The 12,126-nt window shown below is 36.2% G+C and overlaps 1 protein-coding gene across 4 annotated transcripts in view; it reads right to left on the minus strand.

The window, feature by feature from the left end:
* The window catches only part of LOC122815190 (transcriptional enhancer factor TEF-3-like), a 2,337,692-nt gene extending 2,326,257 nt beyond the window's left edge, over nucleotides 1-11,435 (minus strand). The window contains exons 1-2 of one of the 4 annotated variants that reach the window (XM_044087472.1): nucleotides 11,181-11,435; nucleotides 10,648-10,767 (exon numbers count right to left, since the gene is read on the minus strand). The gene's annotated coding sequence lies outside the window, so the exon portion shown is untranslated. The remainder of the gene's footprint in view (nucleotides 1-10,647; nucleotides 10,768-11,180) is intronic. The other 3 variants (XM_044087473.1, XM_044087474.1, XM_044087475.1) reach the window with 3 other exon arrangements.
* Nucleotides 11,436-12,126: the final 691 nt, after the last annotated feature.

Below are 12,126 nucleotides of genomic sequence, written 5' to 3' on the forward strand. Positions count from 1 at the left end.
GGTAGTGTGCTACATGGTAGAACTTCTGCATATTTCTGTCCCTCTCCTCAGAACTACAACCTAAATATATCTGGTCAGTGGCATGCTGAAGCATAGCATTCAGGAACTGGTGGAGGATCCTGGATGTTGATGCCTGTGACAATCTCAGCATGTCCCCTGCTGGTCTCTGAAAGGTACCTGTAGCTAAGATTCTAAGGGCTGCACATAACTCTGTCTCCACTGGGGTGGGTTTCCTTCAGTTGGCTTTGTCTCTGAGTTCAGGACGGCAGAGGTTGCAGAGTTCCTGTAGTATGTTCCTATCCACCCTGTAGTCCTCCACAATTTCCAAATCATGCAGGCTGTGAAAAGTTAAACATGGCCTGAAAACTCTTCTCCTTCTCAACCTAGGCCTATTAGCAGTATCAGAAGCACTGGCTTCAGCCTTTACCACATACAAATGAATTAAAGCAGCAGCAGCCCCTAACATTCTGTCTGTATAGACTCTTTTCTATGTCTATACTCCAAAAGTTTTGGAATCCGCAGGAAAAACCACCATGGAGTCTACACAGATGCTTTGTAGCTTGTTGAATAGCTAAACCATGTTGGATTGGTGAATTAGCATGCAATTCAGCTGCTTATGCAGTAATTAGCATGTCACAGTGTTTACATTGTTTGCGCTGTGGTATGCACCACTACTTGGTGCTTACTAAATCTAAATCTTTCTGTGAACGTGTAGCCTTTATTGAACCCCCTGAACTTTAAAATAAATCAAAGTAAAATAATACTATAAAGTGCAAAAAATATTCAGTATAAGCAATTACTAGTAAAATAAATGATGTTTATATATTGAGCAGGAAAAGTCTGTTTTCCCTACATTTCTTAGCGAACAAGTCTAGATAACTTTAAAACACAATATGACAGCACGGTACAACACCACTTGTTCACAAATTATCTATAACTTGAGTGTCACTTTCTATATATGTGTCTTGTAGCTTCTTTTCTGCAAACAGATAATAAACTAAACAAATGTGGCTATATTTTTAAAACATGCATACAAAAATAGATAAATGTACACATGCACTCACAAATACATAAACACAGAAGCGCATGTGTAAATGTGCATGTAAGAGTGTGTTTATTTTGGGGATATATGGGATAAGTCATATGCTAACACTATTATCTCAGATACTATGAGGGATAGCTGAGTTATCCCATAAGTAGTGAAGCCAAAAGTACGATCTATAAGTCAAATTCTCCTACTCTCCATGATAACCATCCTATCATGGGACAGATCCCTGTATATGCTCTGTTTACTGCTACCTTTGTATTTTTTTTTTATTTTATTGACATTTTTATCCCTATAAATGCGAATGCTTTGCAGTTTAGATTAATTCTTCATGTAGAATTTATAAATAATAGAAGAGGACTTTAGCAATTGTTGTAAATGGCTTATATAGACTATATAGAATAAGACAGGCTTTAAGTTTTTTTTTTTGGCATTTTAATTGGATAAGATGGGAAAAAAATCACGGTGGTGCAGCAGTAGCATTGTTGCCTCACAGCAAGATGTTCTCCCATTCGATTCTCGGCTGGAGCGCTTTCTGTGTGGAGTCTGCATGTCCTCCCCACGGTTGAGTGGCATTCGAAAGACATGAGTAGAATGGGTGTGCTTTCGTTGAAGGTTAAGCGTTGAGCTGGCACCCGTAAAAAATCTACTGCCAATCATTAGCGGACTGGACTTCCACTGTGGCGACCCCTAACCAGGAAAAGCCAAAAGAAAAACAACAATTGGATAAGATAGGAAAGCTTAGGTTAGCTGCAATTGTTCTGAGGTGGGGTTTAGTTCTAATTGTTGTAGGAGAATTTTTGGAGGTAATCTAAAATTGAATCACACAATGTCATGTGCTACTAAGAAGAAAGGTCGTGTATATATTTTGCCATTTTTACTGTATATTAGTTGTAATTTATGTTTCATTTTTTTTCATTTTGTTGTGCATTTTGATAGTTTTCAGGATACAGCAACATGTTTCAGAATCACTCAATGAATTGGGCTGGGCATTAGTGTTAGATGCTCAGTCTTTGGGATGTACTGTGAAGTATAACCTGAAATATGTTGTGACATTTAGTATACTGTGATTCACATGCTGATAAGGTCAAAATGACTGATAGGTTGATAGCTTCCAGCTGGTCTTATCCATGCTCTTATGTAACAGAATTCCATTAACTGTCTGTAAAGTTTTATAAACTTTTGCCTTCTTCTAGAATCTTTGCAAAACTATAGTCATTGGAACAGCTGGTTCCACATAATATCCTGAATTATATCAGGTTGTAATTCTAGGCCATACTGACTCATGCACCCTTATTTCTGATGTTCTTTCAAAACTATTCTTTTCTGGAAGGACATGGATGAATACCTTTATCCTGCACATTTCAGCAGCCTGAATTTGATGCATCTTCTTTCGCTTCTTTATTACTAAGCAGAAGTATTCATTTAGCAGCCTATATTTTCAGTCTGTTTCTGACCACCATATCTGTTTAACTGATCTTTACTACTCATTCAATTGCATTTAATTCTTCTCTTTATGTAGTTTCAAATAATTCAGTATTCATTCTTGAATGAACTGATCTAACTTTCTTCCATTTTTCCCTTATATTTCCTAACTGATGTTTCTTTCCCTAACCTTTGTTGCCACATTGTTAAAGAACCACTGCATTTCTTTCTTCTTAAATTGCAAATTTGTTCAGCATATATACTTGCTACTTTTGTAATGGCAGCTGTGATATTTCTCCACTGCTCTTATATATTATCTTCATGACTATCTGCTAAATACTTTGTACTCCAATGCACAGACACATTTTGTCAGCTCATACCTTGTTAAATCCCAGGATCCATACTTTTTACTGGCAAGGCTCAATAACTGATGACAACACACACTGCCTCAGATATTGTTATTTTCAAGTTACTGTCTACTTCCTTAGCAACATGAAAGAACCCTCCCTTCCAGGTATTTGGCAAGACTCAGGAAGGTTAATCCCTAATTTAATCTAAAGTACATAATTTACTCCAAGGTTGAAAAACTTCACGGTAGGCTATATTAAGTGGGTCCAGGAGACAGAACCCTCAGCATGACGTGGAATATAGAGAATTATACCATGACCCCCCCAAAACGTGCACGCTAATTGGCCAGCGTGCACATTGTAAATCGAGTTATACTAATGGAAAAAGGTCCAGTCGCCCAGACTTTTTTTGATTAGTATAACTTTACTTTTAAAACACTGTCTCATTATGTTAAATGGGTTTAACATAGCGAGACAACTTTAAAATAAGCAACGGAGATCTCCGTTGCTTATTTTAAAGCTGTCTCCATGCTAAACCCATTTAACATAGCGAGACAGGTTTTAAAAAAAGCAACGGAGAAAGTAAGATCTCCGTTGCTTTTTACTGTTCGCTATGTTAAATGGGTTTAACATAGCGAGACAGTTTAAAATAAGCAACAGACATCTCCGTTGCTTATTTTAAAGCTGTCTCGCTATGTTAAACCTATTTAACATAGTGAAACAGTAAAAAAAAAAGCAACGGAGATCTTACTTTCTCCGTTGCTTTTGCTCAACTTTGATGTACTGCGCAGGCGCAGTACATCAGAACTGCCGCGGATGCCAGACATCTGCGGAAGGGCAGTAAACAGTCATTATACTATGCCATTATTTAAGAAAAGTAATAGTTTCTTTTCTTAAATAATGTCATGGTATAATAGCAATAACCACTTCTGGGTGTGGGTAATGCTGTATTATACCATGACCCCAAAACGTGCACGCTGATTGGCCAGCGTGCACATTGTAAATCGAGTTATACTAGTGGAAAAGGTCCGGTCGCCGGACTTTTTCCATTAGTATAACTCTACTAAAACACTGTCTCGCTATGTTAAATGGGTTTAACATAGCGGAGACAGTTAAAAAAAGCAACGGAGAGTCTCCGTTGTTATTTGTCTCCGTGCTAAACCCATTTAACATAGCTGACAGGTTTTAAAAAAAGCAATGGAGAAAGCAAGATCTAATGGGTTTAACATAGCGAGACGTTTTAAAAAAATAACGGACATCTCCGTTGCTCATTTTAAAGCTGTCTGCATAACGGAGATCTTGCTTTCTCCGCTTTTGCTCACAGCTCTGATGTACTGCGCAGGCGAGCAGTACATCAGAACTGCCGCGGATGCCAGACATCTGCGGAAGGGCAGTAAACAGGCATTATACTATGCCATTATTTAAGAAAAGTAATAGTTTCTTTTCTTAAATAATGTCATGGTATAATAGCAGTAACCCACTTCTGGGTGTGGGTAATGCTGTATTTACCCACGGTTGGCTTTGTTTGGTCCCGGGCTTAGCACCGGGACCAAACCATGCCAACCGTGGGTAAATCCAGCATTACCCACACCCAGGCATGGGTTATTGCTATATTACCCACCAACTTGACACAGGATGTGTTTGCCCTTTTCTGTTACCAAGTTTCAATAAAGGGCTCTTTCTCTCCCAGATCACTGCAAAACATGGACCCACTATAATCAATTATGTACTATTTAACTGATAAGCAATTAATCTAAACTAAAATGTCTAACTCTTCAGAATGACAAATCCTCAAAGCCTCAACATTCCTGATGTCAGAAAAACACAAAAGATCATGTAGAAAACACCACCCCATTACTTCCTGATGTGAAGGCAAGCCTCCTCATTTCCATCTTTTAAATACACCTGTTTTAAGGTTGTACAAATTCAGACAAGAATGAGAAGATGGAAAACAAAAGTAAAGCTCACCTTCTCCCTTTTTCTAACTTCATAATGCCATTAATGTGTGACCTAAATAGCTGCAATGCAGTGAAATGTCAACTCCAAGAAACTTGGAACTTCCTGCTCAGGCACTCAAAGACTGCTGCTGTTCAAGTTCTCACAAAGGATAGTAAATCTTTGACAACACTGTGTCCAATAATATTGCTTAACAGGTACCTTTTGTAGCCTCCTGTTTGACTAGAAATTAATTTACTGGTAATCCTTCTAATGCATTTTATTATACAGGTCAAGACGCTGAGGCTGAGGAAAGGATTTTAAGCATACACAAAAAACTAGGGATGAATGCTCCGTGGGGAAGTTGCATGTCTATTTAAAGGGTCCACTTTCAAATTTTGAAATTGCAAAACTTCCTCTAAATACCGAAGCCCAGAGGACTAAAGTTTTGGAATCTCGAAACAAACAAAAAAAATCTAAAACAATAAAACTTCAGAAGTCACATTTTTGCAGGGGGTAAGCCCCTCTGCACCCCCCATACCCCCTGCTACTTAAATATACCAACTCCGAGATTGCACTACAGTGAAGAGAACAGTAAAGTTCCCCTTCCGCACTGTACGGTGATCTCCATTGACAAGTTTCAAGATTCTAAAACTTTGATTCTCTGGGCTTCGGTATTTAGAAGTTCAAAGTTTTGGAATTTCAAAATTTGAAAGTGGACCCTACTTAAATGATACTTTGGCTGAGGATATAACTGAAAACAAAAGTGGCTGGGATAATATATGCCTTCGGGCAGATAACCTAATCTATGAACCTATTTAGTCAGCAAAATGTTGATGTACCAGTTCTTGGAATACATATGCTAAATCAAATGACCTCCATAGTATAACAGCTTTGTAAAAACAGAGTACACATCTAAAAGTAGCACAGGGAATCGATCAAATCCCAAATGGTGGCATTAATGTGTTATAATAACAGGACTTGGCAGAAGCTCTTATTTCCTTTAGGAAGATCTTGTTTTGTGCTGGGAGAATGAAAATATGTAAAAAGTCAGTAAAGGAGAGAATAATAAGTGTGAAATTAAAAAAATAGAGAGTAATAAATCTCCAAGTTTCTTTTTTTTGGTAGGGATGGGAGACTAATGTTGAAAATGGTAATGAAACTATTCTTTAAGATCAATCTTTAGACATCTTGGACCACGCTACATGGTCTAGCTCTACAATGATCTAAAATGTATGATGATGATGATGATGCTCTGGATGCATTGCCTTCAAGTTAGTGTAATGCATCCTGATTTTCCACAAGCCTTCAATTCAGTGGCTCATGAAATATTCTTGCAAAACCTTCACTATACTGATTCTTATATTCTTAGGTAGATAACAGGCAGGTTAATGGATACAGTTTGCAGGATGAAAGTATTGCAGTCTCATGAGAAAAGGAGTCTATCAAAGCTCTGTTGTCAAAACCTATAGTTTCTCCATTTACTCAGAGGATTTGACTGTCAGTGAGACTTGTATGACATTAAAACATACTGATGGCCTCAAGATAGATCTCATTATAACATATGAATGTAAATAGACTAATTTTCTAAAAAATGTTTTACCAGTCTCAGAGTAAAAAAACAGTCTGAGCATTACCTAAACAAAAAAAGCATATTTATTAGGTCACATTTACTCAGGCCGGTCAACTGAAAGGTTACCTTACATGAATATACCATGATTATAAACCCATGTCTATTATACACACCCAAATACAATTTTCTCAACAAGTTGAACATGTTTGCTTGACTCACATAGAACCTTGTGTGTCAAACTTAGATATATTTCTTCAAGAACTCCTGAGGTGCTCATGCTACCGTTTAATATCTCCACCCATAGTAATCTAAAATATGTCCTTACAAACTGCAAGCTACAACATGGTTAGAAAATGTACACAGGCATTTCAAAAAGAATTATATCTTATTATGTTTTCCTTCAATATATATAAGATTACTTGGTCATTCAGTCTTTGTTTTTAAAACTTCTCATAATGAAATTCTTTTTTGAATACCTGGATTTGAACTTTTATAAGTCCATCAATTAATGTATTGTGGACTGGAATTCCATAAGGATACTTGTTATGTAACAAGAAGAGAATAGTTTAATCAGACACTACTGGATATATGGAATAAATTGTTAGTTAAAACTCAGTCTTATACAACACCGGACTCGGTCAAATTAAGACATATTTTTATCATTATTATTATTATTATTCTCTCCCTCACTTCCTCTCTTGTTTTACAATGGCAGGCAGAATGAGTGTTTGCACCCATTGCTTGTAGCTGATGACAACGAGGATGGTGACAAACAGCAAATTAATAAACTCACAAGCAGTTAAGTTATGAACTGGGTAGTATGCAGTATGACAGAAAATGCAATGCATAGCATATAAATGTAATGAGTCATAACATAAAAATAAATTAAACATTTGAAAATAAATCAGTCTAAATATTCCACAAGAACATGTTTTCCTGAGCATACAGAAATGTGTGACAGGTGATTTCAAGATTCATCTCCAACTTCTGAATAAGCAGCATTTGTAGAAAAAAATATTTTCAAAGACTTTCCATAATTTCATATTATATACATCTTGTTATAAAATGAACTTTCCACAGTAAAAGTATCAAATGTACAAAAGCACAGGCTTGCAAAACATTTATCCATACTGCACCACTGGCAATGGAGAGAGATAATATATAAAGATATATATATATATATATATATATTATATATATCTCGTGAAAATCTACTGCCAATCATTAGCGGACCGGAGTTCCACTGTGGTGACCCCTAACCAGGAAAAGCCGAAAGACAACAACATATATATATATATATATATATATATATATATATATATATATATATATATATATATATATATATAGATATATATATATATATATATATATATATATATATATAGGTTCATAGGTTCATACTAGGCTATCTGCCCTAGGGCATTTATATATATATACATATATATATATATATATATATATATATATATATATATACACACACACACACACACACACACACACACACACACATGTATAATGTATTTCAAGTTCCAACTGACATTTGTATGTATTCAGACAACCTTGTACGTTGTTATGGGAACAATACTGCTATCACACATGCTGGCAGCTGTGATTATAAGCTAACAAAGTATCAATGCAAATGCTATCACACATGCAGACATCTGTGATTTTAATGCAATAAAATATTGATGCAAATGCCATCTTTACTTAAGATTAGAAATTCCTGAAAGCTAAAAAACAACAACAAAAAAAACAGAAAAACAAAGTCTTAAGGTTGTGTTTTTGGAGATTCTACCATTCTGAAAGCAAATGCTACTGTTTTACTGAGAATTACTTAAAAAAAAACTTTATTATGAATACATTTCTTACTTTCCTATTGCACACTTTGCATATGTAAGCAGGTTTTATAAGTCCCATGAGCACTTCATCTATGACTGCTGTTTATGGAATAAATTACTTCAGTACATCAATTGTGCCAGTTCTGAGCTTCCTATTAACAAAAATGCCAATATTCTTTAAAATACTGTTGTGTTCCAAAACATGCTGAAACAAATGATAATGAAATGATAACCTTCGTTTCTGCACTTCCAATGTTCTACTACAGTCTCCTCTCATAAAATATGCTACTGAAATGTAACTTACCAGCACAATACATTTCTTCTTGTGTTATTTCAGCAGAATCCATTGTTATCTCTCTACTACTGACAAATCAGCAACCATAACCGCCGCTATGAAGTGTGTTAAAGTCATAAACACATTAATAAAAATCACTTTTCTGATAACCAACACCAGCATTGTCACTCATGAGCATTCACTTTATTCACGGTCTTTTAACAAGAAGTCATGATTTGGATAGATGTTTCGCGTGAAAAAATATGAACATGATAAATGCCCAGATATATTACGGTGGAAATATTTTATTTCATCTAAACATTGCAACAACCATTATAATACACACTAATAGCATAAAACAACAGAAACAGCTACAGTTGTAAACTATTAACTTTTTTATAACGGCAATAAAATATTTTGCATTTGCTGACAGTGTTAAAATCATTTGTTTCAGTAAGGAATGTCCCATATTGGGCAAATGAAAAGGTGTCAACTCCACTCATATCACTGTTAAAGAGTAAAAAGCGCTAATATAATCAAATATGAGAATGTTCAATGCTACACACACACACACACACACACACACACACACACACACACACACACACACACACACACAGCTATTATACGAATGCAGCTACTTAAATGCACTTGTAGCTGTTGATAGTTATTTAGGGCTTTACAATTCATTGCAAACCTTCGTCATTGCTGCACACATTAGTTCTGTAAAGCAGATTAACTCATAATCAGTACTAAACTAAGGGTACCAAGTAGATGTAGTAGATACCTTTACATGTTTTTGTAGCCCTCGCTATAATGATCACAACCCCTAAACTATACTGTTGAAAATAATGTATGGAGTGAGGAGGATCTCTGCAGTAGTAGTAGATCACTACTATTATGTACTATTATTACTACTATGGGAGTTGTCCCTTGTAATAAATTATACAACTAGTGTCAGAATATTCTTGTGCTCATAAACAGGCAAGATATGACTTCCTCATTTTTATTCCATAATACTGCATTTTTTTAGGGAGGACATGAACTGAAATTACAGTTATGAAGGTATGAATTGCTTTTCTTGATGTGTTTGTAGATTACATTCTAGACTGGTTAAAATGAAAGATCAAGCAACAGGTATACTCAGCTGTAAGTGAGACTCTGATGTGCTTGTCTGTTCCTGACTACAAAGAAAACAGCATGGCAACAAGACAGCTTCAGTAAGCACTTTGAAGCATGACATAACACAGACTTTCAGAAAAACAACAGACACTGTGTTCATTCGTGTAGGAAGCAGCACCATCTCCTCATTACGTAAACTGACAAAAAAAGTGAAACCTGATCTGTAAGCAAAGCTCAACAGAGCTCAAATCATAACAATTTTATACCCATCTGCTGCTTGTCCCTCAAAAGCCATGTGACTCACAGTCAACACACGTGCAAAATAAACAATACCACCCTTACAAAGTGGTCATTCCCTAAAAATAAAGAACCATTTCAGATTTCAACCTTCCACCCCAAGCATGTAACACAGCCTCTAAAATTTATAAAAAAAAATATAAAAAAAATGTGAACTTCATGGTAGTAGTCTTAGAAAAACAATAAGAACACAGTAAACTATTTGCTTTATACTGTTTTTGAAACAAAATGACATTACTTACTACTAACGGGTGATTTAAAACCGTAACCTTTAATGTGTGACAGATAACAGTGATATATGTGCGTGTGTGTATTTGTGGGGGGGGGGGGGTGCTACTCTTTCATTGTTTACCTGAAAAACAATTGGGTAACATTCAAAAGAAACAAATCTGTACATGATTAAATTTAACAAATGTATTAATATTGTGCAATTTCAACCTAGATTTAATACTTCTGATGCAAGATGATCCAGCAGCCAGTGTGCCCCAAAAAGTACCACTTGCCATTGTTGCCAATATTTACATTTAAAAAGTTATCCCTGAGGGCAACCAAACCTCTAGTATGCAGACATGTTCAGATTTATATTTAATGAACATGGCCATCTTTAGCAGTTAGTGATTACATAGGTAAACAAACTTAAATAAAGAACATAAAATAAATACATAAATAATGTTGCAGTACGTGAAAGTATGATTAAAATTAATGTAACCACCCCATCACCGAAAAAATCGTATTTCACAGCAGAGAGAAAACCACAAAACATTCAAGATGGGAAAGTAACTAACCTGTTGAAGGTATGATTACAATATACAATATGAAAAGTTGATATATTTTTAGTGCTAAAGGGCCGGACTCCACAACCTTCGTCCGTAAGCAGAAAGTACCTCAGGGGTATGCTGGAACATCTGTGAAAAGAAAACACCACAGACAAATCACAGTATTTCAAAGTGACGGGGTAGTAGAAAACATCAGTTAGAAATAGTGTCTGCATTTAAAAATCAACCATAACTAATGTTTGCTGTAAGTTGTTAAAACTTTCAAACTGTCTCATCGCTCTTTTCTGTTTTTTTCTAGCCCAGAACTTTTTTCTTTGATGGCAGCTATAGTTATTTTCTATCACAAAGGCAGGAAGCAGGAGTCAGGAAAAAATGTGAAAAATGTGAAATGCCGTAATCCCAGAAGGCTGAGTCAACTCAACAAACGGGAAAGAGGGAGAGCCAGAATGGGAGGGAGAAGATCAGAGACTAGAACTGCTTTGAGTTTTTGAAACTGATAAGAAAGTAGAATCCGTCAATGAAGCGGAGCGCAGTTCACTCACCTAATACTCCACGAAGAGGAGATCCGACCACTCGCACTTCAACTGGTCTGTCTTAATAGGGACCGGGATGATGTGAAAAGAAAAAAACCCTGTTTTCCCAAGGGTTTGGGGCTAGTAGGAAGTCTGGAATCCGAAGAATGAAGACTGGAATGAAATGAACGCAGAAAGCAGTAGGAGGAGACATTCTGGGATAACGTAACGGCCTGTAATACAACAGGGAGGGGACTAGACAGAAGAAAGACATAGCGGCACTTTTGGACGGGATGTGAATAAAATCAGTGGTTGAGCACGAGATGAGTGAAAGGAAGATGCTTAGCAACCACACATCGGAAGAAAGGTGAAGAGTAACTGCAGACAGAACTGGTTTGCACGCATAAGCAGAACGAGATAGTGACTACCTCCCCAAATGTCCACATTTTCGCAGAATGTCCAGATTGTTCCTTCATATAATATATTTTGTATGTTCGTCATAAAAATGTGGCTTTCTGGCAAATCGTTGAGGACCGAAGTTAGAAAATAATGATAGACATTTGAGTTTCAGACTTCAACTTCATACCCTTCAGAAAAATCCATGTTAATGTAAAACCATTATTTCATCAATTTTCTCAGTTTGTAAGAGCAATATTTAAAATTGTCCCTATTTTTGTGTCTTTGCCCCCCCCCCCCCCATTATTTGTGGTTTTGTCCAGATGTTGTGCTCTAATAGGTCGAGAGGCCGTACCAATTGTTCCTTTTGGGTTTTATGTACAGTTTGCTCTGACAATAAATATTACACCCCCCCCCCCCCCCGTCTCTGAAAGTGTCAACAAAATGTTGTGTAAAAGTAGTATACCTTTCAAGTTCTTTGCACAAGAATTCTAGACAAAGTCAATGTGATGTGGGGGGGGGGGCACAGAACCAAAATTCAGGGACAGTTATAAATACCACCCTAAACACTTAACACGTT

This window comes from Protopterus annectens, chromosome 11.part0 (assembly GCF_019279795.1).
Source record: "Protopterus annectens isolate FY-2018-M chromosome 11.part0, PAN1.0, whole genome shotgun sequence".
Classification (NCBI taxonomy): Eukaryota; Metazoa; Chordata; order Ceratodontiformes; family Protopteridae; genus Protopterus; species Protopterus annectens.